The 25,657-nt window shown below is 42.5% G+C and overlaps 1 long non-coding RNA gene and 1 pseudogene across 3 annotated transcripts in view; one reads left to right on the forward strand and one right to left on the reverse strand.

The window, feature by feature from the left end:
• Positions 1-664: 664 nt before the first annotated feature.
• Positions 665-25,657, reverse strand: part of LOC109285381 (uncharacterized) — a 94,068-nt gene continuing 69,075 nt past the window's right edge. Inside the window, exon 4 of one of the 3 annotated variants that reach the window (XR_009460204.1) lies at positions 665-10,293. This is a non-coding gene — a long non-coding RNA (uncharacterized LOC109285381). Of the gene's footprint in view, positions 10,556-22,950; positions 23,557-25,657 lie in introns of those variants that run through there. The other 2 variants (XR_002093120.2, XR_009460205.1) reach the window with 2 other exon arrangements.
• Positions 22,194-22,369, forward strand: LOC132248979 (U2 spliceosomal RNA; annotated as a pseudogene).

The raw sequence follows: 25,657 nt of genomic DNA on the forward strand, positions 1-25,657 counted from the left end.
TCCACTTTAAAGTGTTGTGCACACATGCCTCTCATTTATTCTACACACGGCCACAGAAAGGGAACTCCCTCTGTAAGCTCCCAATATTTGCATGAATTACTAACATTAAACCCACGTATATACATATATATATATACTACAATGATGACTACAGAGGCACAGACATTAACTGATTTACATAAAGCCACATGCCGAATTTGCAGTAAGCCTGGAATAGACTGGTTCACTTAATCCTGTGCTGTCCTATGGACCATGCAGCATTCTAGACCATAAGAACATTTTTTATTAGGATTATTTTATAAACTGAATGTAATAATGCATCAATCAGTGGTTTCTGTGCAAAGGTTCTCTGTGAACCAACAATACAAAATTAAATACTGGCTTGTTTGGATTTATTGACCTCTGAAGCTACAGTGCATTACAGGGCAGAGTAGAAACAGTAGTCTTAGGGACTGAGCACTTTATTATTTGTATTTAAATAAGTCTTGACCTACAAAAAGGGAACTTGTCATTTGGCTAGAAGTAGAAAAGATATAGAAAGGGAAACTGCTCTTTTGCCTAAGGCCTTTTTGCGAGAAATAAGTCATGATTGGTGAGAAACCAGATATTTATTCCTCTTATGAAATCCAGCATGTACAAACAAAACCACAACCACAGTGGGAAACACAATGTGCAATGAGGTTTATTCATTCCTTTTGGCCTGAGGGATATTTTTTTCACAGTTCTTCCTATAGTATTCAGTTTTCTTCTCAAGATAACCTCCAAAGGTCCCTAAAACGTTCTCATAAATAATATAATTTTGCCAGAAACCAGAGACACACACACACATATATACATATGGTAGTCCAGGAAGCCGATTTCTCCATCCCACAATTTCAGCAACAAGGCATCTGTTTGTCTTACAAGATGTCTAAAACTAGGCATAAGTCTGTCTTGCGAGACAATAGAATTATGCCGAGTGAGACATCAACTGGCTGAAGGTAATCCTTGCACAGTTTAACTTTAATCACCTTTCAGTACTTCCTAGTTGATGTTATATTATTTTTCTACTCCTGGCAGTTATATCTTTGCTACACTTCTCTTTCTCTCAACTTCAGCAGCTGGGCCATATTAGAATGCAGGCCTAAGGGAACAGCAAGAAAGTTTGAATGTTTGGTAATTGCGTTTTTTGAGAATTCCCATAGATAAAAATCTTCCCTCCTCAAGCTTATGATTTGGGGTTTTAGGAAGCTGCTTAAACCCTGTGTATGACATTGCTTCCAGCTGGCAGTGTCACAACATGAACATCATTCTCTCTTGAGAATACAGGATCTGCAAGATAACAAAACTAGTAATGCATTTCAAGCCATTACACTCCTACTAAACAATTTAAAAAACAGCTTTAGTAGAGGGCTGTTTTTGCCCCCCCCCACCTTCCAAAAAAAAAAGATGTATTGCTGCAATTGGGAGAAACAGTTTGTCTCCTTGAAAGCAAAGGACAAACAAGGATATAGGCAATTTTCTCTCCTTTTAAAAGCTCACAGAATGATGGACAAAGAAGAATCAAGGATATAGAAAACCTTCTTGAAGGTAGCATGAAGCTCAGTGCAACAATATATCGATTGAAAAACAATATCTTAAAAAATAAAATTTAAAACTCTTTAATATAATAGATACCAGGAACTAATCCATTATTTATTCAGTCTATAAGGTTAGTAATAGAATTAAAAGAAACAAAAATGGTTGTGGATTTACAAGGGTTTTAACACTTCGGCTAGGGACAGATATTCAAAAAGCCTGTGCCTGAATTGATTCAATCTTTGTAGGTTAGACTACCTGGCTAGGCTGAACTTGTTTGCAACCATGCAGACGTTCCCTCTGAACTGAAGAAATGCAGGTACATGCCTGCAGTGGAACAGGCTAGAAGCCAGGGGGTGCTACAACAGCCCTCTCTTCCCTTCTACAGTGCTGAGCTGAGGGGTCAGTGTGTGGCCAGGCCTCAGTAGGATGCTCTTATTAGGGAGGGGTTCCTCCCACCTCACTGCTCCTGACCAGCAAGTTGATAATACAACATTTAGCACCCTATCAAGAAAACAGAAGTCTCTCTCATTAGTTCAAGCTCTTAAACAACTTTTTCCAAGGAAGGAATGGAGAGACATTACCAGCAGATCTGTTGCTTACCTGCAAAAAGCCCTAAGTGTACACTGTCCTGTCTAGCTTTGTCCTCTCTGCCTTACACAGACACCTCTCAGCATTAGCTGTCACACCATATGCTAGCTATGGTCAGTGCTGTGGGAGAGAGGAGAATCCCTGCTTGAGCAGGGAGTGGTGATGGGGTGAGGGTGGGGCAGGGGGAAGCCAGGCTGAGGGGTGGGGCCAGCCCTGCTCTGGAGAAGACAGCCCCTCCCAGGGCTGCAAAGCATTTGGGAGCATATGCTGGGGGACTCTAGTTTAAGTTAAACCAGGAAGGGGTTTGGGACACACATTACATAAACTGGTTTGACCCAAATCAGTTAAGTATGATACTACATTCAACCAGGTTTATCTCAAACTGGTTGCAGCCATTTTGAAACTGGCGTATGTGCACTGAACATCTGTTCTGTTACAGGTAAATGAGTTTATGTGTAATGTCTGTCCCTAGCCTTCAGGACTAAAATGCATGGTTAAGCATTAGAACTGGTTACATTTTATATTTAAACTTTTTTTTTCCCTGAAAAAAAGGATTTTCAACAAAATTAAATATAATTTTAAAGATACCTGTTTTCTATGGGAAATATCTACTTTTTATCAAAGTATTAAACTGCTAAAAACTAAAAGGTTTTCAGATGAAAAATATATATATATATATATATATATATATATATATATTTGTTTTCAGATTGGAAATACCTGTGGAAGTTATAATTGAGGACCTCATGTCCCATTCTCCTTTATGTACCAGGTGCCTTGGCTTGACAACAAATTTCAAAAGGCACGTGTACAGAAGACTCCCATGATACGTAAAGTGGATAGATAACTGGCTCAATAGATACAAACAAAGGGTAATTATTAATGGGTCCATGTCAGAATGGCAGGAGATTTCAACTAGGGTCCCACAGAGGTCTGTCCTGGGCCCAGTGTTGTTCAACATGTGTATTAATTATATGTATACTGGTATAGTAAGCTTCTTGAACAAGTCTGAAGATGAAAAAAATACTGAGAAGGATTGTGAACATGTTGGAAGATGCAAGTGCAATTCAGAAAGATCTCAACAGATTGGAAAATTGGGCTAGAGCTAATAGGATGAAGTTTAATGTGGACAAATGCAAGGTGTTGTTCCTTAGAAGGAATAATCAAAAACAGAATTAAAAAATGGATGACATCTGTCTGGATGGCTGTACTATAGAAAAGGACTTGGGAGTCTTAGTAGACCATGGACTCAAAATGAGTCTACAGTGTGATGCAGCATACAAAAGGCAAATGTGGTTTTGGGCTGTATCAATAGAAGCATTAGGTACAAGACATGGAAGGTGATATTTCCTTTCCACTCAGTACTGGTTAGGACTCATCTGGAGTACTGTGTGCAGTTCTGGGCTCTACTCTCTCTTGCTGCAGAGAAAAGGGTATGGCCCTATGTCTCGACATTGCAGCAAATAAATTTGGATTGGATATTAGAAAAACTTCTTCACTGTTCAAATAGTGAGGCATTGGAATAGACTGCTCAGGGAAGTTGTGGATTCTCCATCACTGGAGGTGTTCAAGAAGAGGTTAGGCAGTCACTGTCCAGAGATAATCTAGGCATAGCTATGCATTTATTTTACCATGGGTATTTCCTATGTTTCTGATCTTTGCTAGTTGCCCCTCTCCCACAACTTTTATGCTTTGTGTGTCAGGGTGTCTTTAAGCTTTTTTGGAGACATTGGGTGTTGCCTACAGCTAAGGCTGGGGTCTTTGACTGGGGTGTGTCCATGCTTCTGCTGGGACCAAAGTTGGACATTTCTTGCTAGAGGGTCCCTTCATGCAGCATTAGTCCAATCACCACATTTAGGGTCAGGAAATAATTTTACCCCATGGTCAGATTGGTATGGACTGTGGGAGCTATTCTTTTCTCTGTAGTGGGGTACATAGCACTCTATCAAGGACCACTTGAGCAGATATAGACAACATTTGATATAAGCAGGACATTAACTGCTATAGTTCCTCTGCTTTACCTGTGACAACTTAGGGTATTAGATCTGTCTTGTGTCAGGGTTTACAATAATCTTAAGTAGAGTTTAGATTACGGCTTGTATGGGATAATTGGGATAGGGATGATCCTGCCTTAGGCAGTGGGTTGGAGGTCCCTTCCAGCCCTACTACTCAATGACTCTATATACAGCAGTGACTCATGACCATGAGGCATCATGGTGTATTATACTTTAATAGGCCTGGATATGGAACCAGGTTCTAGAAAGAAGAATGTGAGTATGAAATACCTTGACTACAGCTTTGAAGTGGCATTGCTGTAACGTTTATTAACTGAAGTTTTCAGGCAAAATTTTTCCACAAAAAAATCAGTTTCTGATTTCAGAAATATTGAAATTTTCCACTTAGGAAATAATTCTGACAGCTCTATTGACATACTTTCAGACTGTATATTTCATTATGACATGTAGCTTGGTCCTTTGCATACAGTAGTCAATCAGTAAAAATATTAAGCTTTAATATTAGCAGATGTCAGTGTAAAGCAAATTCAGTGTTTGAGTCTATGAAGCAGATCTAAAATATTAATTGTTATGTCATGTTAGAGACAGATCACTTCCAGAATTGTTGATACCTTCAAGCATCAAGAGCATGACAAGTGGAAGACTGAGTAAGTGTTATAGGCCTGCAGTTTAAGCCAGAGTAAAAGAGACTAGAATCCTGAGAGAGAGAAATCCTACAAATACCACATCAAAACATGGTTCATTTGAAGATAATATTGCAGTGTTAAACTTCTCTGAACAGCTGATGCCCTGATGTTACAACCAGAAGTAACACCTCCTAAAGACTGTAATATTAAATATGTTACCAATCAACACACAGTGGATCCTAGTGGCTTTAAAATTGCTGGGGCTTTGAGTTTTTCATATGACGACATAACATTTTTTTTACAATAGTGCTTCTAAAACATATTTAGGATGTTTTGTGACAAAGAATATGTGTGCAATTAGATCTGTAGCTGGGCAAGGAGAAAAAATATAGATTATTAAGCTATAAAATAGAATATTTTAATACCTTATTTATGTCGTTTAAGATAATTATAATATTTTGAATTGAAACTAATAATGGATTCTGTATAGTTAAGTCTTATTAGTATAAATACATTTTGTTGTAGGTAACTGCCTACCCTCTGGATCATGGTGGACACATAAGAGGTCTAGACTGGTGCCTATGAATTTGCTTGTTCAGAATCCCATGACTATGACACCAAGACCTTCCAATGTGTATGCCTAGCAGGAGTATGGAGGAGTTGAAGACATGGAAACTATAGGCCAGTTAGTCTTACCTCGATCCTGGGTAAGCTTTTTGAGAGAATTATCCTGGACCATGTCCATGAAGGGCCAGCAGGGGAGGTTATGCTTAGGGTCAACCAACATGGGTTCATTAGAGGCAGGTCCTGTCAGACCAACCTGGTGGCCTTCTATGACCAGGTCACAAAAGCCTTAGACACAGGGGTAGCAGTGGACGTAGTCTGTCTGGACTTTAGGAAGGCCATCGACACTGTCTCTCACCCCATTCTCATTAAAAAACTAGGGGACTGTGGCGTCGACACCTACACAGTCAAATGGGTCACTAACTGGCTGGAGGGTCACACCCAGAGAGTGGTGGTGGATGGATCATTTTCAACCTGGAGGGACGAGGGCAGTGGGGTCCCCCAGGGCTCAGTCCTCGGATCTGCACTGTTCAACATCTTCATCAGTGACTTGGACAAAGGGGTAAAAAGCACCCTGTTCAAATTTGCTGATTACACTAAGATGTGGAGGGAAGTGGGCATGCTAGAAGGGAGGAATAGGCTGCAATCAAACCTAGACAGGTTACAGGGGTGAGTGGATGAGAACAGGATGGGTTTCAACACTGACAAGTGCAAGGTGCTGCACCTGGGGAGGAAGAACCAGCAGCAGGCCTACAGGCTGGGGAACTCCCTTCTCATCAGTGCAGAGGCAGAAAAGGATCTTGGAATCATTATTGATGCCAAAATGAACATGGGTTGACAGTGTGGGGACGCGGTAAGGAAGGCCAACCACACCTTGTCATGCATCCACAGATGCTTCTCGAGCAGGACCAAGGAGGTGATCCTCCCCCTCTATGCGGCACTGGTCAGGCTGCAGTTGGAGTACTGTGCCCAGTTCTGGGTGCAGCACTTCAGGAGGGATGTGGACAACTTGGAGCAGATCCAGAGGAGGGCCACTCGCATGATCAGGGGCCAGCAGGGCAGGCCGTACAAGGAGAGGCTACGGGACCTGAACCTGTTCAGCCTCCACAAGAGAAGGCTGAGGGGGGATCTAGTGGCCTGTTAAAAACTAGTCAGAGGGGACCAGCAGGCATTGGGGGAGTCCCTGTTCCCCCGAGCACTACCAGGAGTCACTAGAAATAATGGTCACAAGCTGGCAGAGGGTAGATTCAGACTAGACATCAGGAGGCGCTACTTCACAGTCAGGGCTGCTAGGATCTGGAACCAACTTCCAAGCAAAGTGGTGCTGGCTCCTACCCTGGGGTTTTTTAAGAGGAGGTTAGATGAACACCTTGCTGGGGTAGTTTGACCGCAGTATTTTTCCTGCCATGGCAGGGGGTTGGACTTGAAGATCTGCTCAGGTCCCTTCCGACCCTACCAACTATGAAACTATGAAACTATGACATAACATTCCTCTTTTACTTCATTGAGACAATATCCAAAAGCCAGACCAAGTCCAGATGTTCACTTCCTCAATGGTTGTAGCTTCCTTTTGAGGGCAACAAATAAGAACTGCTGCTGACTTCATAATGTCTCAGTGAAGGTGTACTTCTGTCAGGGTGATGTTTCTTAGTCTTTCTCCAGCCAAGGACTACCCACAGAGCAGTGGAAGCTAAGGTTTTGAGGCACCCAATACTCACTTTATTTTGGAGGTTGCAACATTTCAGTATTTTATAGGAGCTACCCTGCCACAAGTGTCCCCAACACTTTGCCACCAGGCCCTTCAGTCAGATACAGTTTATAGTCATACCCAGGACCAACAGAGTTTTACTGAAAGGGTTATACTGAAGAATTAACGAATCTACTGCAGAAGCTAAAAAGTAACCTTTGACCACACTGACATAGCAAGTACAAAGATGAAACATCATCTTAACTTAGAAAAGAAATCAAATTATTGATTTAAGTCACAGTGTACAGAGTTGGCCAATCAGTATGTGTCATTTGATAACATGGAATCAGAAATAATGGAAACAGAATTTTCTGTATCTACTTATACAGAATGTACTTATAAAAATGGGTCCCTGAAATAATTTGTTACATATTCATGGTTTAGAGGTAGGGTTGCAAACTCTCTGTAAATTTAGACACCCCATTAAAAAAAAACCCTAAAAATACCTGTATGTTAAAATCCATAAAAATGTTTTCCCTTCCATAAAAACATAGAGCCACCACTGCAGTGAAAGACAGATGGAACACAGGAGTGCCACATGCTTTCTGAGAAGGATTTTTCAGGAGTGTCTAAGCACGATTTTATAACCTGCTTGATCTTTTCCCCTTCTCTAACAATGTGCTTTACCTAGTTCTTTTGCTTGTCCCCTGCCTCTAACAGCTACTCACATCAAAGGTACAGGGAAGAGGGTGGTGTGGGTTGGACAGTGCTACATGCTGGGTGGGGAAGATACAATGGGTGGAGGTTCATGCTGGGACAGAAGGAGAACAGCTGTTGCGGGGTCAGGCTGAGGGGCAGGAAGGGGGACAGCATAGTGCAGGGTAGAGTCAGGGTGTCAGGTTTTGGGGTAAGTAGGGGACCCCTGTGGTTGGGGCAGCAGGGTGTAAAACTGTTGCTTCAGTCACACAGAGCTGCAAACCCAAGGGATATTTTTTTACACGTCAGTAAAAAAAGTGTCTTTGTTGGATTGTCAGTAATAAATAATTTATTGGGTTGGCAAGCCTATTCAAAGGACTTGTGTGAATTAGCGGGTTTGTTGATGATGGAAAAGAGGCAGAAAAATGAGATGTGTGTTTGATAGCTTTCTGCTTCAACATTCAAATTCAACAGTGATGGTATCCAGAAACATAGAAATAGATTATTTGCAGTTTCCAGTATACATCACAAAAGTCCTTGATAATCAGGAATGCTTGAGAATGCATGGCCTCTAAAGTCTAAAAATATTACTTTTTTAGTAAAATAAATTAGCTTCTGATTTTACAAAATGTTATCTTTTATTTAATTTTAGATATATATCAAAGTATTTTATGATTTAGAAACTGCTGGTCAGAAAAGTGAATTGATTGTTCAGAAAAGTGGAGCACTCATCATGTCTTCAGCAACAACTTCAAAATACATTTTGTTGAATGTTCAGGACACTGGGATTACTCCTTACCCCACAAAATGGCCATTCCTGAGGAGCAGGAGCCTGACATTGACAAAATGAAGTTCAGTTTCTTTCATAACTGCAGCAGGAGAAATTTAGGTTGGAGATTAGGAAGAATTTTCTCACTAGGAGGGTGGTCAAGCATCAAACAGGATACTCAGGGGCTGTGGAATCTCCATTCCTGGACATTTTCACAAGCAAGTTAGACAGACTGTGATGGTTTAGTTGTCAGGTATGTTCCTGCCTTGAGCAGAGGATGAATTAGATGACATCATGAGGTCCATTCCATCCTTACTTTACATGATCCCATATAAGTGTACACATGCCTTCTACTGGGTTTTTTGTTGTAGCCATGTTGGTCTAAGGCAGTGGTTCCCAATGTGGTGCCCATGAGTACCATGGCTCCTCCTGAGGTTTATTCAGGTGCCCACATGCATTTTCACAGTCAGTAAAAATCATTATTCCAACAAAAAATGCTAAAAATGGCACCTGCTGCTTTTTCTTTTAAATTCAAATACACCCTTGGGCACATAAATGTTGGAAACTCCGTGTCTCGGGACATAGGCAGGCAAGGTTCTTTGGGTAGATGTGATATCTTTTATTAGACCAACTAAGTAGTTGGGAAAAGTTCTTAGCAAGTTTTTGGATACAATCACCCTTCTTCAGGCATAGGGAATCTCTGCTGTTCTGAGACTCCAATGAATGAAAGAAGCTACAAGTGTGACAGGATATCAGTGGAAATGTAAATAGGTGGAAATTAGGAAAACAAAAAGTAGAGAAGGGAAGGGAGTGGGGAAATGATGGGTAAAAAAAGCCAAAGGTAAGTAAGGGAGACCCAAGTTTCACCCATGTTTCACATCTGTAGAGGACAGTGAGGCTGATGACTGCATTGTAGACCTGGATCTTGGTGACTTTCTGGAGATAGTGATGAAGAAAGACATGCTGAACCAATTTCTCAAAGGAGGCACTTGCACACCAGAGTCTATGCTGGATCTCTTCATCAATGTTCAGTCTCTGAGAGAAGTGGCTACCAAGGTAGAAAGAGCGCTCAACTACTTCCAAGGTCTTTCCCTCAATGGTAATTTGGGGAAGGGGGTCACATTCATGGCCAAGGGCAGGATGATAGAGTACTTTGATCTTCTTGATGTTGAGAAAGAGGCTCAAAATTCAGTAGGCTCTCCCCAAAATCCAGCTTGGTCTGGAGGTTTTTCTCAGTATTCACAAAGATAGTGCAAACATCTGCATATTAAAGGTCAAGGAAGGTTTTGAGTACTTTGGTCTTCAATTGAAAATGTACCTCCATCCATTCAGTGTTCTATGTTGATTCCAGAAGGAAGGTAGTCCTTAACTAGAACCAAGATGACTGCCAAAAAATTGACAACTGAGTTGGGCTGATGATACATCCTTGCTTGACCCCAGGTCTGATGACAAACAAATCTATCTTCAATCTGCTGCATAGGATGGTCAAAGTCATCTGGTCATAGAGAAGCCTCAGGATTTTAATGTACTTTTATAGACATCCAAATCTGGTCAGAATTTTCAACAAGGCTTCCTGATTGATGGAATCAAAAGCCTTAGTGAAGTCAATGATGGTCATATACAAGTCCTGGTATTGTTCTTGATACTTTTCTTGGAGCTGGCAGGCAACAAAAATCATGTCAATTGTCCCATGGGATAGTCTGAAACCACAATGAAATTCTGGCACGACTTCCTCAGCAAGAGGTAGAAGATGATTCAGGAGGATGCAGGCAAGAATTTTCCCAGACACTGTATGTGTAAAAAATGACAGCTAAAACAGCTGGGTACTTGGCATTTGGTCACTTAAAATGAAACATAATTCAGTCCAAAATTTCCTAAATTGAGACCAATTTGGAGATTTTAAAGCTAGTGGATCTTTGACCTGAAGGAAATGATACTTCAGTCATCATGATTAACCTGTAGAGACCGGGTATTTCTGACACAACAGAGTGCAGAATTTGTCCACAGCAGTAAGAATGTATTGTGTTGATCTACGGAACAGTTTAGGAACCTAAAAGATAAATGATCAAAATAAACTTGAATTCTCCATGAAGCTCAATATTCTGAGGGATCAATTTTGAGGGACCATTTTTCTCCCCCTTCCCGTTCCCCCTCTTTTTTTCTTTTCTTTTTTTTTTTTATTTGGGCCATTGCTGTATTTTCTATCTCCATTTGAGATTTGGATGGGGATATTAAAATGGCATAAAACATAGTTTTCATCGTGTCCAATTTAGGCTGCTGTTTTCAAAACTGCATCTGTTATAATGAGATTTTGATCTTGAAATGTCTAGAAAGTTGAACTTTGTTGACTACCCTTCAGGTAATTAAGGGCTGCTATCAAATCCTCCCTCCATCTTCTCCTCTGCAGACTAAATAAACCCAGGTCCCTCATCCTCCCCTCAGAAGTCATGTGCCCCAGCTGCTGAACCATTTTCATTGCTCTCTGATGGACTCTCTCCAACTTGTCCACTTCATTTCTATAGTGGGGGGCCCAAAACTGGACATGGTACTCCAGATGTGACTGCACCAGTGTAGAATAGAATAGAATACTTACTTTCCTTTATCTGCTGGCAATGTTCCTACTAATGCAGCCCAGTATGTTGCTAGCCTTCTTGGCAACAAGGGCATGCTGCTGACTCATATCTATCTTGTTGTCCACTGTAACCCCCAGATCCTTTTCTCCAGAGAAAAAAAGACCTGATTTTACTTCAATCTTAAACTGAATAAATCATCTCTAGGCCTGTAGCATATTAGTAAAATTTCTAGTTTACTTTTAACTGGAGAAAAATATGTGTTGTTTTATATATGATGCTGTACCTCACCATGTGCACCCCCCTTATCAAAATTCTAGATCCACCCAGGTGGAGGATCCACATGCTAGGACACCCTGGGCATGTAAGACCACCTTTCCTTCTTCCTTCTCCCCACTCTTCTGCATTCACCCCTCCACTCATCCTGCCACCACCAGGGGAAACTCATTAGTTACACCTTTGCTAACAAGAACAAGGAAGAGGAGGATCAGAACTAAAACCACACGTGTCTAGAACTACCATGCTGGAATAGGACAGACAGGCCCCGTATGTTATTTTAGGGGCTAGTAGTATGAGATGCTAGTTCTAGTTACTTATTTTTTGATAACATATGTCAGAAACTTTACACCTTTTCTTAGTCCTGAAAATTGTGTGCAAAATCAAAAACAATAAAACTTGATTATAACCTTGATTATAACCAAGATAGAACTTTAAAAGCACACACTTTAATCTCATTGAAATTACAGGGGATTTAGGCATATGCGCATGTTTTGTCATGTGCATAAGTGTTGTCTGTCTTAAACTAAACAGGAGCTAAATAAAAAGGTTAACATCTTATTAGAAAACATCCAGCTTATGTGTCAATTCATGGCTCCTTTTGGTACAGATACTATTATGTGAGTATAAGGTTTTTTACAGGATTTTTATGGCAGCATAATGAAGTAAGTTAATGTAGTAATAATTCTCATGCTATATTATACATGTATATTAAAAAACCAAAAAAGTATCCAATGTTAAAAATTATACCTTTCTAAAGGGAATAAGATCCTATGGTTTATATCTGAAATCACCACATATTTGTGCAATCTACTGCACTGCAAAATCTACAGAATTGCTCATCAGTATTAGTTTTATAAACAGGCTAATCTGCCTCAGAGATGGTTTAAGCCAGAGCTAAAGGAGAGAAAGACCCTTAGTCATACAAGCCATTCACTTTAAAAACTGTATATGAATAATTTCCTTTCTCTGTTGCTTAAAATTTATTTTTGTCAAAAAGTGATTTATTCCACATTTGAACTAATTGTCCATGATTTAAAAAAAAAAAAAAATTAAGAATGGTTTTAATTACATGTGTAGCAGTACAATATAGCATTTAAAACAATTATACTGTTTATTAACTTTTTCACTTTTATAGTTGAGAAACAGCATAGTGTTTTTATCCCTCTTTCTCTCATGTAGAATAAAACTAGTGCTCTCAGAGGTCTAAGACTTAGTATGCTAAGCTTTTTCTTGTAGCACATTTTTTGACATCAAGAAAATTAGGGGTTTATAATGGGTATACCTGAAGACCTTTAACTCTAGTTATAATAAAGGGCATATCAAGCAGAGAGATCATGATCTCCAGGGAAAAAAAGCTCTCCAGTATTATCTTCAAGCTAAAGAGGAACAAGAGCCACTGATTGGCACTTTGTTACTTGAATGGTGCACTACTGATGAGGCAGAAAGGCCATTAAGGATGATTTTAGCACAATCTAAAATCTAGCTGATGTCAAACTTAAAACTGTGAACATTATAGTGCATTTCTAACAAATGGTCCTGAATCCAGAAGGCATTGCCTTTCCAAGAGACTCAAGACTTATTCTTCTTTCTCTTTATTACTTGCAAAAGGCACTCTTCATCATTATGTCTTCCTTCTTCTGCTGTGTGAGACAAACCGGAGGGCCACCTTCATTTATATGCAGCAGGATCCTTCTGCTGCTACTGCCACAATACAAATGTGTTTTATTAAAAATTAAAAATATTGTTTTTTACTTTCCATCAAGATGAAAAGTGAACTTTCATTCTCATTTGCAGATCAGGTTTTTGCACTGCTATCCTTTTCCAATTATACTGTGGGACACAGCCATTCATAGATAGGCCAAATTCCTGCAAACCTTAAGTTATCTCAGCTGTGCTCTGAGCTTGCACTCATATGACAACAAATTCTGGAGGGAGGCAAAGGAATTTTTAAAGGGAAAAGAAGACACTATGCTGTACTGGGAGTCAACTGGGATGGTTTGTTTCAGCACATGGTTCTTAGAAGCTGAAAGGCCTATTATTTGTTTTGAAAGCTGAGAAACCCAGGCACTGACTCTCTGTACAGACAACTAATTTTTTTAAAAGATAAAGTAAAATGCCTTGCAGATGGATATCTCTTAGTTCCTTTCTCCACCTAGATGTGTGATTATTTTCTTTTGGTATGGCAACATCAAGGCCCACATTTAGGTTGGCAGAGAAATGGGTTTAAATTTCAGGCTAGCTATAGCACTGGCTCTGCAGAGCAGTGTGTTCTATAATTTGAAGGTTAAATTCTTTACAGAGAGACCTGCGAGAGTTAGTGTTCTTGCTTTTAATGACTGTTGGAGCTGCCTGACCTTTATAAGTGCAAGCACTGTCAGAAGGAGCATTGGCAGGAGTAATCTTCACAATCACAAGGAGAAACAGTTTGCCACAGACAGATCATGACCAGTGAAGGTGATTCAGTGAACAGTTAGAGAAAACTGTTTTAACTGAATTCAAAGAGTGTCTTTTACACAGCTTCAGATTCCTTTCAAAAGTCTACAGACTGCAGTATCCACATCACTTGTCCAAATTTCTACAAGATCCACTGTGAATAATAAAAAAATGGAATTAGGAATGAAGTGCTGTAATTATTCTGACCTGTAGGTCATTTTCAACTATAATACACTGCAGGACCTCCCTCACAAACTCAGACACATGAAGAAGCAAGATGTAAAAAATACCAGTCACTTTTGTGTGATGTACAGCATAAATACAGATCTATGCTTATATTTCAGACAAAAGCGTATGTCCAAATTAGTATCATCATGGACAACAACATATTTAAAAGGGAGCTCAACCTACTAAATTTCTGTAACAAACTTTCTCAAAGTAATTATATGCATGTGAGAAAATCCAGGTGTGCTCACATAAACAACATCTGTAAGTTCCAACCTGGAAGTTAAATGTTTGTGTGAATTGCATATACAGGGTAAACTCTTTGGCTGTAGCTAAGAAGTACATGTGCATAGGAAGGGTGCTAGAGAATGAAACTGTCCAAATAACTGAATCTTCTGGGAACTGTTTTCCTGTTAAAACAAAGTTAAAATATATTTCTGGTCAAAAATAGTTTTACTGTTAATTTTTATAGGATCCTTTCAAAACAATACTTTCATTTTTTTGCTATTCTTTTTCAATTATTTCATTCTTCTTTTCAAGGATTTTCTTTTACACCCTTACATTTTTTTCTTGTGTCTTGACCTATGTACCTGATCCTGTTATCATCGAAGTTAATGGCAAGATTCCTACAGACTTTGGGGGTAGGATTTTGGCATTTGAATAAAAGAATAACTATATGTATGTTGCCAGATTTCTATGTAAATGTCATAAAAGTAATCAAGAGGTCTATAATAACCAAGTTTTGTTTGTACAACTTTTTGAGATCCTTTAGTGAAAGGCAATATGCATAAATAATGTACTTTTCAGAATTTTACTACATCCCTAAACACATTACTTTTTCCATTAAGCATATTGAGAATTATACATGCATTATCCAAAACAACAATAAATACCACTGTTTTTATAATTATAATCTCAATTCAAGAACAGTTCCATTAAATTACTGTGAAATAAGAGGGCGAATGCAAGCTATGAAAAATATTTTTTCTTATGTCTTGGAAATGCTTTGCTGTTGCACAAGACTGAGAGGGTTCAAATTCAAACTTCTGATAGCTGGATAGCTGACAGCTGGATATTAGTTGATGATAAAAGATTTACAGAAACAAATAGTACCCACCAAGTCCAATAATGGACTGCTTGAGAAGAATATTAGAAGAATGAGAAATTAGGATCTTTTCAACAGAATGTTTGAGCAATTCTGTGCAAAACACATGGAAAGCAGTTATCTCTCCCTTGTTCTTTAAAGGTCAAATGTCATTAGACACCCCAAAATTTTAAAAGGTCTTTTACTTCAGGTTAAAAGTTTTTAGTCAATAATAATTTATCTCTTCTCTATTCCCAGGAAATGAAAATCATTGTTTACAATATAATGAAAGATAACAATATCATCTAACTGCTGACAGAACAATCTATGGTTGAGGCAGCCTGAAACAAGCTAAGTTTCTTTACCTCTGTTTATTTACTTCAAATGGCTCAGGTTCTGGCTCATATTCTGACAAGACTGCTTAAATATCTAACCCAAGATGGCTAACAGGTACTCAAAGTGTCATAATCACAAGGGTACATTGAAATATCTTCTATTGGAATATTAAAGTCAAGAGCATTTTAACTGGAAGCATATTAATTGTGTATGATGAACATTAGCTCTGCAAAAATATACATATGGACTGAAAGACAGCTGCCTCACTGAAGGCACAAACTTAATCACATACATAAATATTTGTAGGATCAGGCCATCCAGGCTAGCCATTAAAGCTTGTCAAAACTCAGAATTTTCTTTTTAAGGATTATTCACATTTTTCAAAAATTGTTTTCTTCCTCAAATGGATTAAAAAGTTAAAATATGGATTTTTTCGGATAATGGAATCTCCTGAAAAAGTTTAATGATGAAGAGCCGCAATATTTCATTTCTGATTAATAAACTGCTTTAATGTTCCCAAAATACAGTGCTTCATTTCTGAGTTTCGAATTAAAACAAGGGATTTCATTTTGTCTTGCTTCATCATTAATATGTGTCCTTCTGAGCAGTCACAGTATCTCAAGGGATATATAGTTTAGTTTTCTCATTCATCTGTTTTCTTTAATGAGATAAAAGCTACAGAAAAGGACAACTAAAATGATATGGGGCATGGAGAAATTCCATACTGGGAGAGACTAAAAATGCTAAGATTCTTCGGTTTGGAAAGTTGAAGGCTGAGCAGGGGATATGATATAGGTGTATAAAACCATGAAGGATGTATATCAAGTGAACAGGGAACTGCTGTTCACCAAGTACTAGAATACTGCATTAAGTGGCACCCACTGAAATTAGTAGGTGACAGGTTTTTAAGTTACAAGTGAAACTACTTTTTTATGTAACACATAGTTAACTTGTGGAATTCATTGGCAGAGGCAGATAGCATAGTCCAGTTCAAAAAAAGACTGGATAAATTCATGGATGATAGATCTATTAGTGGTTGTTGAACAGAATAGTTGGAGATGTTTCCTCTGGGATATCTAAACCAATAATGGGGATGCCAGGGAGGGTATTAAGTAGGGAACAGATGTCTCTACAGATATCCAGCTTGATGTTCTCACTGACCACGTCTACATGAGCAGCAGACTGTGCAGTTGTTACTGCACAGTAATGTCTCTTGTAGATGCATCCGCTGTATAACATCCATTTCTGCCATTGTCGGAAACAAAATACTGGGATATATTGCCAAACTGGGACCATAGATGTGACCCAGTTTGGCATTTGTTATTTTCTTATGTTTTTATGAGAGAGGTTCCCAACAAGATGCATTCCTATGTTATTACTCACCATGCTTGTCTTTCTGGGGGGTAACCTAATACATTATGTGAGATGTAGACAGCCATAATGCTAATCCATACAGGAGAAAGAAGCAAAAGGTGATTACAATTTAACTTGCATGAAATTTTGGGGTATCTTAAATGAACACATATTGATTACTTAGGCATGTTAGATGAACACATGGATTGCTTCTCAGAATTTCTGGCTCAGATAAAGCATAGAGTGTGGGGGTGGGAGGAGAGGTGAGGTAGAAGGTACATCTGAATGTTGAGGCCTTCTATCTAGGAAGCTGCATGTAAAATACTGGCCCAATAGAAATCATGAGACATAGAAAGTGAATGACATGGAGGATAGGCATAGACTTGATTGAATTTGGTTATTGATTGGAAATAATTTGAACTGGAAAAGGAACATAGTTTAGATACCTATAAAAATATTGGATGAATACATACAAGACAAAATATTTTTAGTTTCCTGATGGAAGAAATTTATATATATATATATATATATATATATATATATATATATTGCAGTATGTGTATTTCCTAGTGATAACACATAACAATTCCTGTTCAACTTTAATAGCCTTTATCGTGAGGAAGTAATATTTAACTAAAGTTGGTGATCATTCAAACTGTCTGTATATTATCTCTGTGCTACTGCTCTTTTTTTCCCCATTTAGGTAGGTTTTGCTTTACAAGTTCCAGGGGACTCCTGGTGTCTTTATGACTGGAAGGAAAATATTTTAAATAAATATGCCCTATCAGCCAACCAACCAACCAAAACGCAATGGAAGTTTTGTGACAGTGATTGTGCCTTGTCATTTTTAAATGCACTGTGCTGCTTCTTCCTCTGTCTCCTTTTGTCTCTAAAAGAAAATAAATTGAATTTTAAAGGAGTAAAGTTATGCTGAGGTTCAGCTCTGTTTATAAGGATGCTGTGTATTTTGTTCACACAGCTGTAATACGATACCAAAAGAATCACATAATTTTATTCTGCATAAATAACATTGTTTTGGTACTTCCTAACTTGTGAAGGCTTGTTTTTGCAGTCCTAACAGATTTTTTAAAATGTAGATATCTTATTCAATGTTTTCATGGAAACTAGGAATCTTTATTGTGCCTTTTAAAATCTGCAGAGTTTAGCAAAAACTTTTTACAGTTAATATAAAACGTGTTTATACATATTTTGGGGTAAAAACTAGTTTGTTTGCAGTAATTTAATCTTTAAACATTCCTGTTCCAAATGTTTTCCATTTCAAGTCTTCTGAACTTATTTGCTAAGATTTGGGCTGTGTGCCAATAAACACTGATTTACCAGAAGTGGGATTTGAATTTTGAACTCAGTGAAACTAATTCCCCCTTGCAAAACTGGAATGCTAATATTATGTAAGCCAAAATATAATACTTTAATAACAAGACAGTTTTTAGTAAGTAGGTGGGGTGAGAAGGGAAGATTATAACAGGAAATGATACAATAGATTGTTGACCTTCAAGGCACATTTTATATCCCGATAGTTTATCCATGTTTTGGGAGAGCATGGCACCAGGGAAAACATGTTTATGAAGCACTTAGATACTGGATTGAGGAGTGCCATAGTGAAGTTCACAAGGAATTCTTAATTCTGTTTTTAGATTAAGGTGTTATAATATGCAGCCATTAACAGCACCAACAACAATAACAATTAGGAACAGTTAGGGAAAAAACAAGCATCAAATAGCTTGGTAAGTGCAATGTGCTTATATTGTGCATTGACCAAGGCAGGTGTCATGTAGGAAAAACATAATTTGTTGATCATATCACTAAAAATTGTTATAAGAATGTCTATTCTCTTTGGGAATAAATTGAAGTTTTAGAGACCACCATCATTCTGGTACTTTATAATTTTTCATGGTTGATCTTAAAAAAAATGTTCTTTTAGTGTCGTTTTCTACATGTAATACACACATATACATAGCAAGGAAAAGCTCATTAATTCATGATAGGTGCCTAGCTAGGTTAGAGTTAATTACAAATTCAGCCAAGCATGTGTTTAAATGCAGTTGGAGCCCCCTGCAGTTTGATATACATGGAACAGATATTCCATTAAATAAACCAATGCAAGTGGCTGGTAGAATCTGGATAAAGGTAAATTAAGTCTGTTCCCCCCCCCCCCCCCCCCCCCATTTTTCTGAGTAGGGCAATGTCTTAAGTTCCCAAATGGCAGACATCCAGCACTTCCAGCTGAAACAGAGGTACTCACTAAAGGGAAATCTCAAGGAAACAAAAGGAGTGGGGAGAGCTTCTGCTCAACTGACTTGATTTTCCTGTTTATATAAACTAGTGTCAGCTGAACTGCAGTCTTGGGAGAAACTGCATGAATTTCTTTACATGGTGTCTCTGAATCCAGTCAAACTCCACATGCTCCCTGCATAGCAGACTCAATATTATCTGAGACATTCACCTACAACAAAACAGACTGCAAGAAGCTTCACTAGGCAGTTTGTGAACTAAAACATTTGTAAGAAAATGAACCACTGTTCGTTTGTGAATACAGGTCTGACTTGAACAAAGGCTAATGTCAAGTACTTCGAGGTTTGAATGGAAAAATTTGCACAGCTCTTCTCACTGCATCTCCATTCTTAGTGACTGCATTTTTAAATAGAGGATTACAGAAAGGAAAAAATGTCTTAACAAAACAAATTATTATTTTAAACTCTCAACCCAAGATCACAGCTTTCCATAGGGCATTCTGAAAAATGTTCGTAGCACAGGGAAAGAAAAGCTGAAATTATTAGCTGTTAAAAAATAAATTAATGATTAAAATATGAAGGAATAAATTATATTTGGCTCAATTGTTGAATAAATTATACTTCTAAAGCCAAGTATTGAAACTGAAATAGTTTTGTTGTTAATAAGTGACCCGAACAATGTTAACACTAGGGAGGCTAATAGGATAGTGTTTCATAACTGCAAATTATAGTTTTTCATGGTTGCCATGTGATGGCATTTATAATTAGGAAAACAGCTTTTTAAAAATCATTTATTAATGTTAATGACAGAGAAAATCTATGATGTTAACTACTATGTTAAAACCAGTTAACCTGAAATACTTATGAGTTGGAGAGGGCTAGGGAGACAGAACACAGCTACAATTTTGTAGCCTTCATTCTTTGGGACCTCTTTTACCCTTGGAAGCACGTGTTCAGTATACTGACTCTAGAATCTGAATAACAAACTGGCAATGTAGGAAATATAAATAAAATTTTAACAACTTTGTGATGCCCCTACTCATTTAGTGAAACATATTGTTCTATGTGAGTTCCTACTAGAGTCAATGGCTAGCTGGTTTTCATTGTGGCGAGGCAAAGATATTACACTTTTACTGGGATATGTGATCAGAAACCATTCTAAACCCATAACATAATAGAAGTTTTGCCCACACAGAGTATTTAAAAATGGCAGAACCTCATCTAAGATAGTTCTGCATCAGTGTGCACTCAGATTTAATCAGTTTAGGTTAGATCCATGTATAGAACTTTGGTTTAAGTTCCCCAATCGATTCAAGTTAGGTCTCTGTCCACCAGTATCCCAGGCTCCTTTTTGGCTCCCTGCTCAAAGGGAGGTGCACTAACAATTGCCTTGTGCTTGGCTGCTCTGGCCAAGTGCCCAGTGGGCCCCACCCCTGTGCTGTCATAGAAGCAAGTCAGCGCAGACCCTTTCCAGGACAGACCCTTTCTGCATCCTTGCTTCCTGCCTCAGGCATCTGTCAACTGCAAGAAAGCACCAGGAGTGGGGAAGGGAGGCATCTGTTTTTCCATGCATGAATTCTGGCACCTGGGCACCCACATTCCTGGGATGTGGCATTGCACCCCATCATGAGGCATCCCACAATGTACAGAAGCCCATTGGGGTGGCCTAGAAGCTCAGCTGTGCTTGGCAGTCACTGGCAACTCAAGGAACCTGTGGACATGCTGGGAGGTGTGCAGGAATACTCCCAACCTCCTGGCCTCAGCCAGTGCAAGCTAGGGTAGCCATGTGTCCTGGTTTGCCTGAGACACTCCAGGATTGTGTAGCCTAGTCCCAGCTGGTTGGTCAAAAGCCCTGGGCTGGAGTCCAGAAGGGAGGTGGAGTGGCATGGTGCACCAGGCAGGCAGCCAAGCAAGCACCGTTGATTTTAAGTGGGAGCATGGTGAGTGCACCAGAGGAGGTACCACTCCTCCAACACAACCTTGCTCCTGTACAGAAGCAGGAGCTTCCTTGGCATGACCTTGCTCCTGTACAGAAGCAGTGGTGCCTGCCCAGCCACCTGCCCAGAGCTCCATGCCACTCCACCTCCCTGCCAGACTCTGGCCTGGGACTTATGACTAACCTGCCAGGACTGTGCTAAGGAATCCTGGAGTATCCCAGCCAAATCAAGATGCATGGCCATCCTAGTTGTTACCAAATTTGCCCATTACTTTGGGGTGTGCTCATTTATTAGGGATAGTTTCTAGGGTCTTGGTGATTCTGTCAATGTGCTGTTTGTGTTACTATACGGAGCTGTATCTCTCCCTTCTGCAAGCCCTCACCCCCAGTGGAGCTATCTTGCAGGACTCAATCTCAATTGGACTGGGTTCCTCCAGTCACCAAATCAGTCATACACACAAACACACACACATTAACGTGACACGCCTGACCTGGCCGGGCTGATCAGCATGGGCAGGCTGACACCCTCATGTGCCAAGAATCAGTTCATAAGAGCAACAATAAAATGCAGTCAGACACAAGCACGCAGGTGAACAGAATCCCTCTGAATCTGGCTGGGTGTCCAGCTGACACCCTCATGGGCCAGCATTCAGTTCATAAGGGCACGTCTGAGTCAAACTGGGTCAATCAGCCTGTACGAGCTGATCCCCTTATGTGTTTCAAACTCAGCACGTCCCAATCTTTGGCCTCTTGATGAACAGACCCCACAATATTTTTGGGCTTCATAGGGATCTTTAGCTTAGGTAAAAGAAGCGTTGCTGCAGAGCACGGGAGGAAAGAGAAGCAGAGAAGGAAAAATATACCCAGTTACTACCAGTTTGACTATAAAAGTTATTTATTGCTAAGCATATGAAATATATAATGGTACTAATAGTAATAGACATGCAAAAGAAAAACAAACACAATACTACTACACAATGACAATACTACCCTAGTTTCACTAAGTATTTGGGGAAACTTAGCTCAAGCTTAACTAATACAGTTCAGGTTCAGAAGTTTATGCCTAGAGAGAAGAGAGAGAGAGCGCTGGGATCTCACCTAGTCCAAGGTACTCAGGCTGCAAAGCTGACAGGCACAGTCCATAGCACAATCCTTGAAGAGAGAGATGATCTGTTCTTCCAGCGTCCCAAGAACGACAGGGGATGGTGTCAGCACCGGAGTTTTCTTCTTTCTTTCTTCCTGTTCTTATCAGCTGTAATATCTGATATGTCCTCCATTGGAGGCTGTGTATTGAGCACATTTTTGGTCCTTGGAGGTGGAACCGGGGCTTGCTCCATCCCCTCCATGCATCAGCCTGGTATTGCAGTGCTTCTTTCTCACGTATGTGGTCTACCCAGGGTGAGGCTTGACCCCTTGCACTCCGGGCTGGCTGACCTCTGCGATTTTCCAAAATATGGGAAACTCGACTGCATAATTTGTGGTAGTGGGGGACGCGGGTCGACCCTGGAGGCCTCCATGGGTGTCCCTGCTGGCAGAACTGTAAATACTGTAAATAGTCCTAATGTTCGTTGTGTTGTTTTTTTTTTGTCTAGAGTGTACGGGCAGGCCTTGCAGGCCATGAGCCCAGGCCTTGTCCATGAGGCCCAGAGCTTCGGGCGTCCTTGTACATGCTCTTTACTGGCTCCGAGTTATCACCCTCCCGGGAATAAAGGTCTCTTAAAAGTCAAAGTCTTTCTTTCTTTCTTCCAAGATGGCCGCAGACAGCTGAAGCCCTTCTAAGCTCCTCCAGCTCAGGTGCTTTCAGCTCGTTGCCTCACACTCCCTGCCCCCCTTTTCCTGTCCCCCCCCAAAAACAACCCTTGCCTCTCCCCACCCTGTCCCTGGGGACCCCCTCCCTGCCCCTTCCCCCCACTTTCTGAGCCTTTTTCCCCTGGGCTCTGGCAGCCTCGTTTGCCTCTGCCCCTCCCCCACCCCCGCCTGAGTTGTCCCTTTGATTTCTGCTGCCTCCCTCCCCCAGGGCCCCTTCCCTTGGTCCCTGCCATCTGCCCCTGCCTTGGGGCTTGCCCTGAGCCCCTGCGGGGTTGCTCTGCCCCCCCCAGGCTTATTTTGGGGCATTTTCAGCCCCCTCCCAGTCCCAGTCCCCGGGTCAGCCTGAGGCTTTTTTTTTTGGCTGCGCTTCGCAGTTTAACCCTGTCCTGGCGAGGAATGGCGGCTCCTACGCCTGGCAGCTGGCATGAGGATGTCTCTCGGGACGTCCCACTGTCTCATGGCCTGAGGGTTCATGCCCCTCTCCATGTGGGGCTCGAGGCTTGCGTGGAGGCTCTGGCCGCCCTCCTGGGATGGCGTACCATCCGCTACGCGGGGCGCGTGAACACGGTCCCAATGATCTATTTGAGCAAGCCCGCCTTGGTTGACAGGGTGTGTGCGGAGGGCCTGGACATTGCGGGCATCCACTACCCTGTCACGCCCCTAGAGACTCAGGCAGTGAGGGTGGTGATTTCCAACGTCCCACCGCACGTTTCCGATCAGGAGCTGGCCAGGGGATTTGAGGCCTATGGGGTTCCTGCGAGTCCTTTTCGCCACCTGCCGATGGGAAACAAGAACCCTCAGGGCAAGCACGTCCTGTCCTTTCGGAGGCAGGTCTTCATGCTCCTCAAGGAGGGCCCCCAGTCGCTGCCTCGCTCCCTGAGCCTCACGCTCGAGAGGCGGAGGTTCATTATCTATCTGTCTGTGGGAGAGACCACGTGCTTCAAGTGCGGGGGCTCCTCCCACCTGGCTGCGCAGTGCCCTCAGGGCAAGGCGGCCGGACCATCGCCTCCTGTGGCAGCGCCGAGAGACGGCGCGTCGACCTCTGGGGCACGCGGCAGGCCCAGGGAGGCTGGGAGCTCTTCCTCCCGACCTCCTTCCCCCCGCATTCCATCTCAGGGGACCGGGGTCTCCAGTGGGAAGCCATCGTCCAGCCGAGGGGCTGGTGCTACTACCATGGCCCCACCGCCCCCTCCCCCATCTGTGGCGCCCCCTGCCCTTGGTGCGGCAGCCCCACCGGGTGGAGGGGCGGACGCTTCCCCTAGCCCCCTGCCTGCCCCGGCCGAAGTGGCTGGGGTGGCCGGGGACTGCGTTGCTGGAGCCTCATTGGATGATGGGGCTCGGGCATCCTCCCAACCACCCGACAAAGAGAGGGAGATGAGGGGGGCCTCTCAGGACACCCCATTCCTGACAGACCCCTCCTCGGCCAGTGCCGAGGGCCCCCCCACTACAGAGCCGGACCCCTCTCTGGCTGCCACACCACCCGCCCCGTCAGATGTAGCCACCGACGAGGCAGACTTAGCGGGTGGGGGGGAGGGGCCTTCAGGGTTCCCCCTCCCCTCGCATGTCCCCCAGCCTCTGGAGTCGGGCAGCAGCAGGGATAGTGGCGAATGTCTCTCTTCTGGTGGCCTGGCCCCGGGGGTGGCGGGAGAGCCTGCTGCCCCTTTGGTCACGCCCCAGCCTACCGGAGCAGATGGGGAAGTTAGCGAGATGGAGATCCAGCTCTCGGAGTCTCGCAAGAGACGTCGTGAGCGGGATGGCCCCTCCCCCCACAAGAAGACAGGGAATGTCCTCGCGGAGCCGGTCCTTGACTCGGACGACGAGAGGCGGCTGATGTGCCTGGACATCGAGGGGGTCGACGCTGCAGTTGCGGGCGAGCTCCCGCCGGGGGTGCGGCCTCGCCGCTCTTCCGTAGGCAACATCCACCCCAAGCTGGCGGAGCCCCCCTGGGTCCCTCCTGACTATGGGGGACTCCTGTCCTTGCTGAAGCTAACCAAGGGGCAGAAAAATGTAGCGGGGCACATCACCCAGTGGTGTGCGGACCCCAAAGTTTTGTCAAGGCTGCCAGGGCGGCAGTCAAGCTCATGCAGCAAGATCGGGGCACACGTCAGATGGCTTACCGTCTGGACAAGCTTGCCCAGAGGGTGAGAGTGGAGTGGGGCCTGGGCGGGTCCCTCGACTAGAGTAGGGCACGGTAGGCCTTCCCTGACCTGTCTGTATTGCCTTGCTCTGCTCTTGGGTGCTCGGTCTTCCACCCGCACTCTGCTTTGCTCCTCCTCTCCCACACCCACACCCATGGCAGCCACAACCATTGGCACCTTCAACGTTAACGGCTGTCGAGACGCGGTGAAGCGCGAGGCCGTCCTGGAGCTCCTGCGGCAGAAGAGGCTGGCCATCGCCTTCCTACAAAAGACCCACTCTGACAGGTTCAACCAGGCGGCCTGGCGGGCTGCCTGGCGAGGACAGGTGTTCCTGAGCCACGGCACCAACCTCCGCGCGGGGGTCGTGACACTCTTATCGCCGCAGCTGCAGCTTGATGCGGCGATGCCGCGGGAGGTCGTCCCCGGCCGCCTGCTGACCGTCCGCGTCACCCTCGCACAACACCGTCTGCTGCTCATCAACATCTACGCGCCCTCCGATGGCCAGGAGAGGGTCGCTTTCTTTGAGAGCTTGGCTGCCCTCCTGCGCGACGCTAGCGAGGATGATGACCTGCTCCTCCTCGGGGGCGATTTCAATTGCACCACTGCCCCGTGCCTCGACCGCACAGGGCCTGAGCCCCACCTGCCCTCCGCTCACAAGCTGCAAGCTGCCCTGGAGGGGCAGACCTCGTGCACGTCTGGTGAGCCCTGCATCCCGTTGCGCGCCAGTACACCTGGGC

The sequence above is a fragment of the Alligator mississippiensis genome, chromosome 2 (genome assembly GCF_030867095.1).
Source record: "Alligator mississippiensis isolate rAllMis1 chromosome 2, rAllMis1, whole genome shotgun sequence".
Classification (NCBI taxonomy): domain Eukaryota; kingdom Metazoa; phylum Chordata; order Crocodylia; family Alligatoridae; genus Alligator; species Alligator mississippiensis.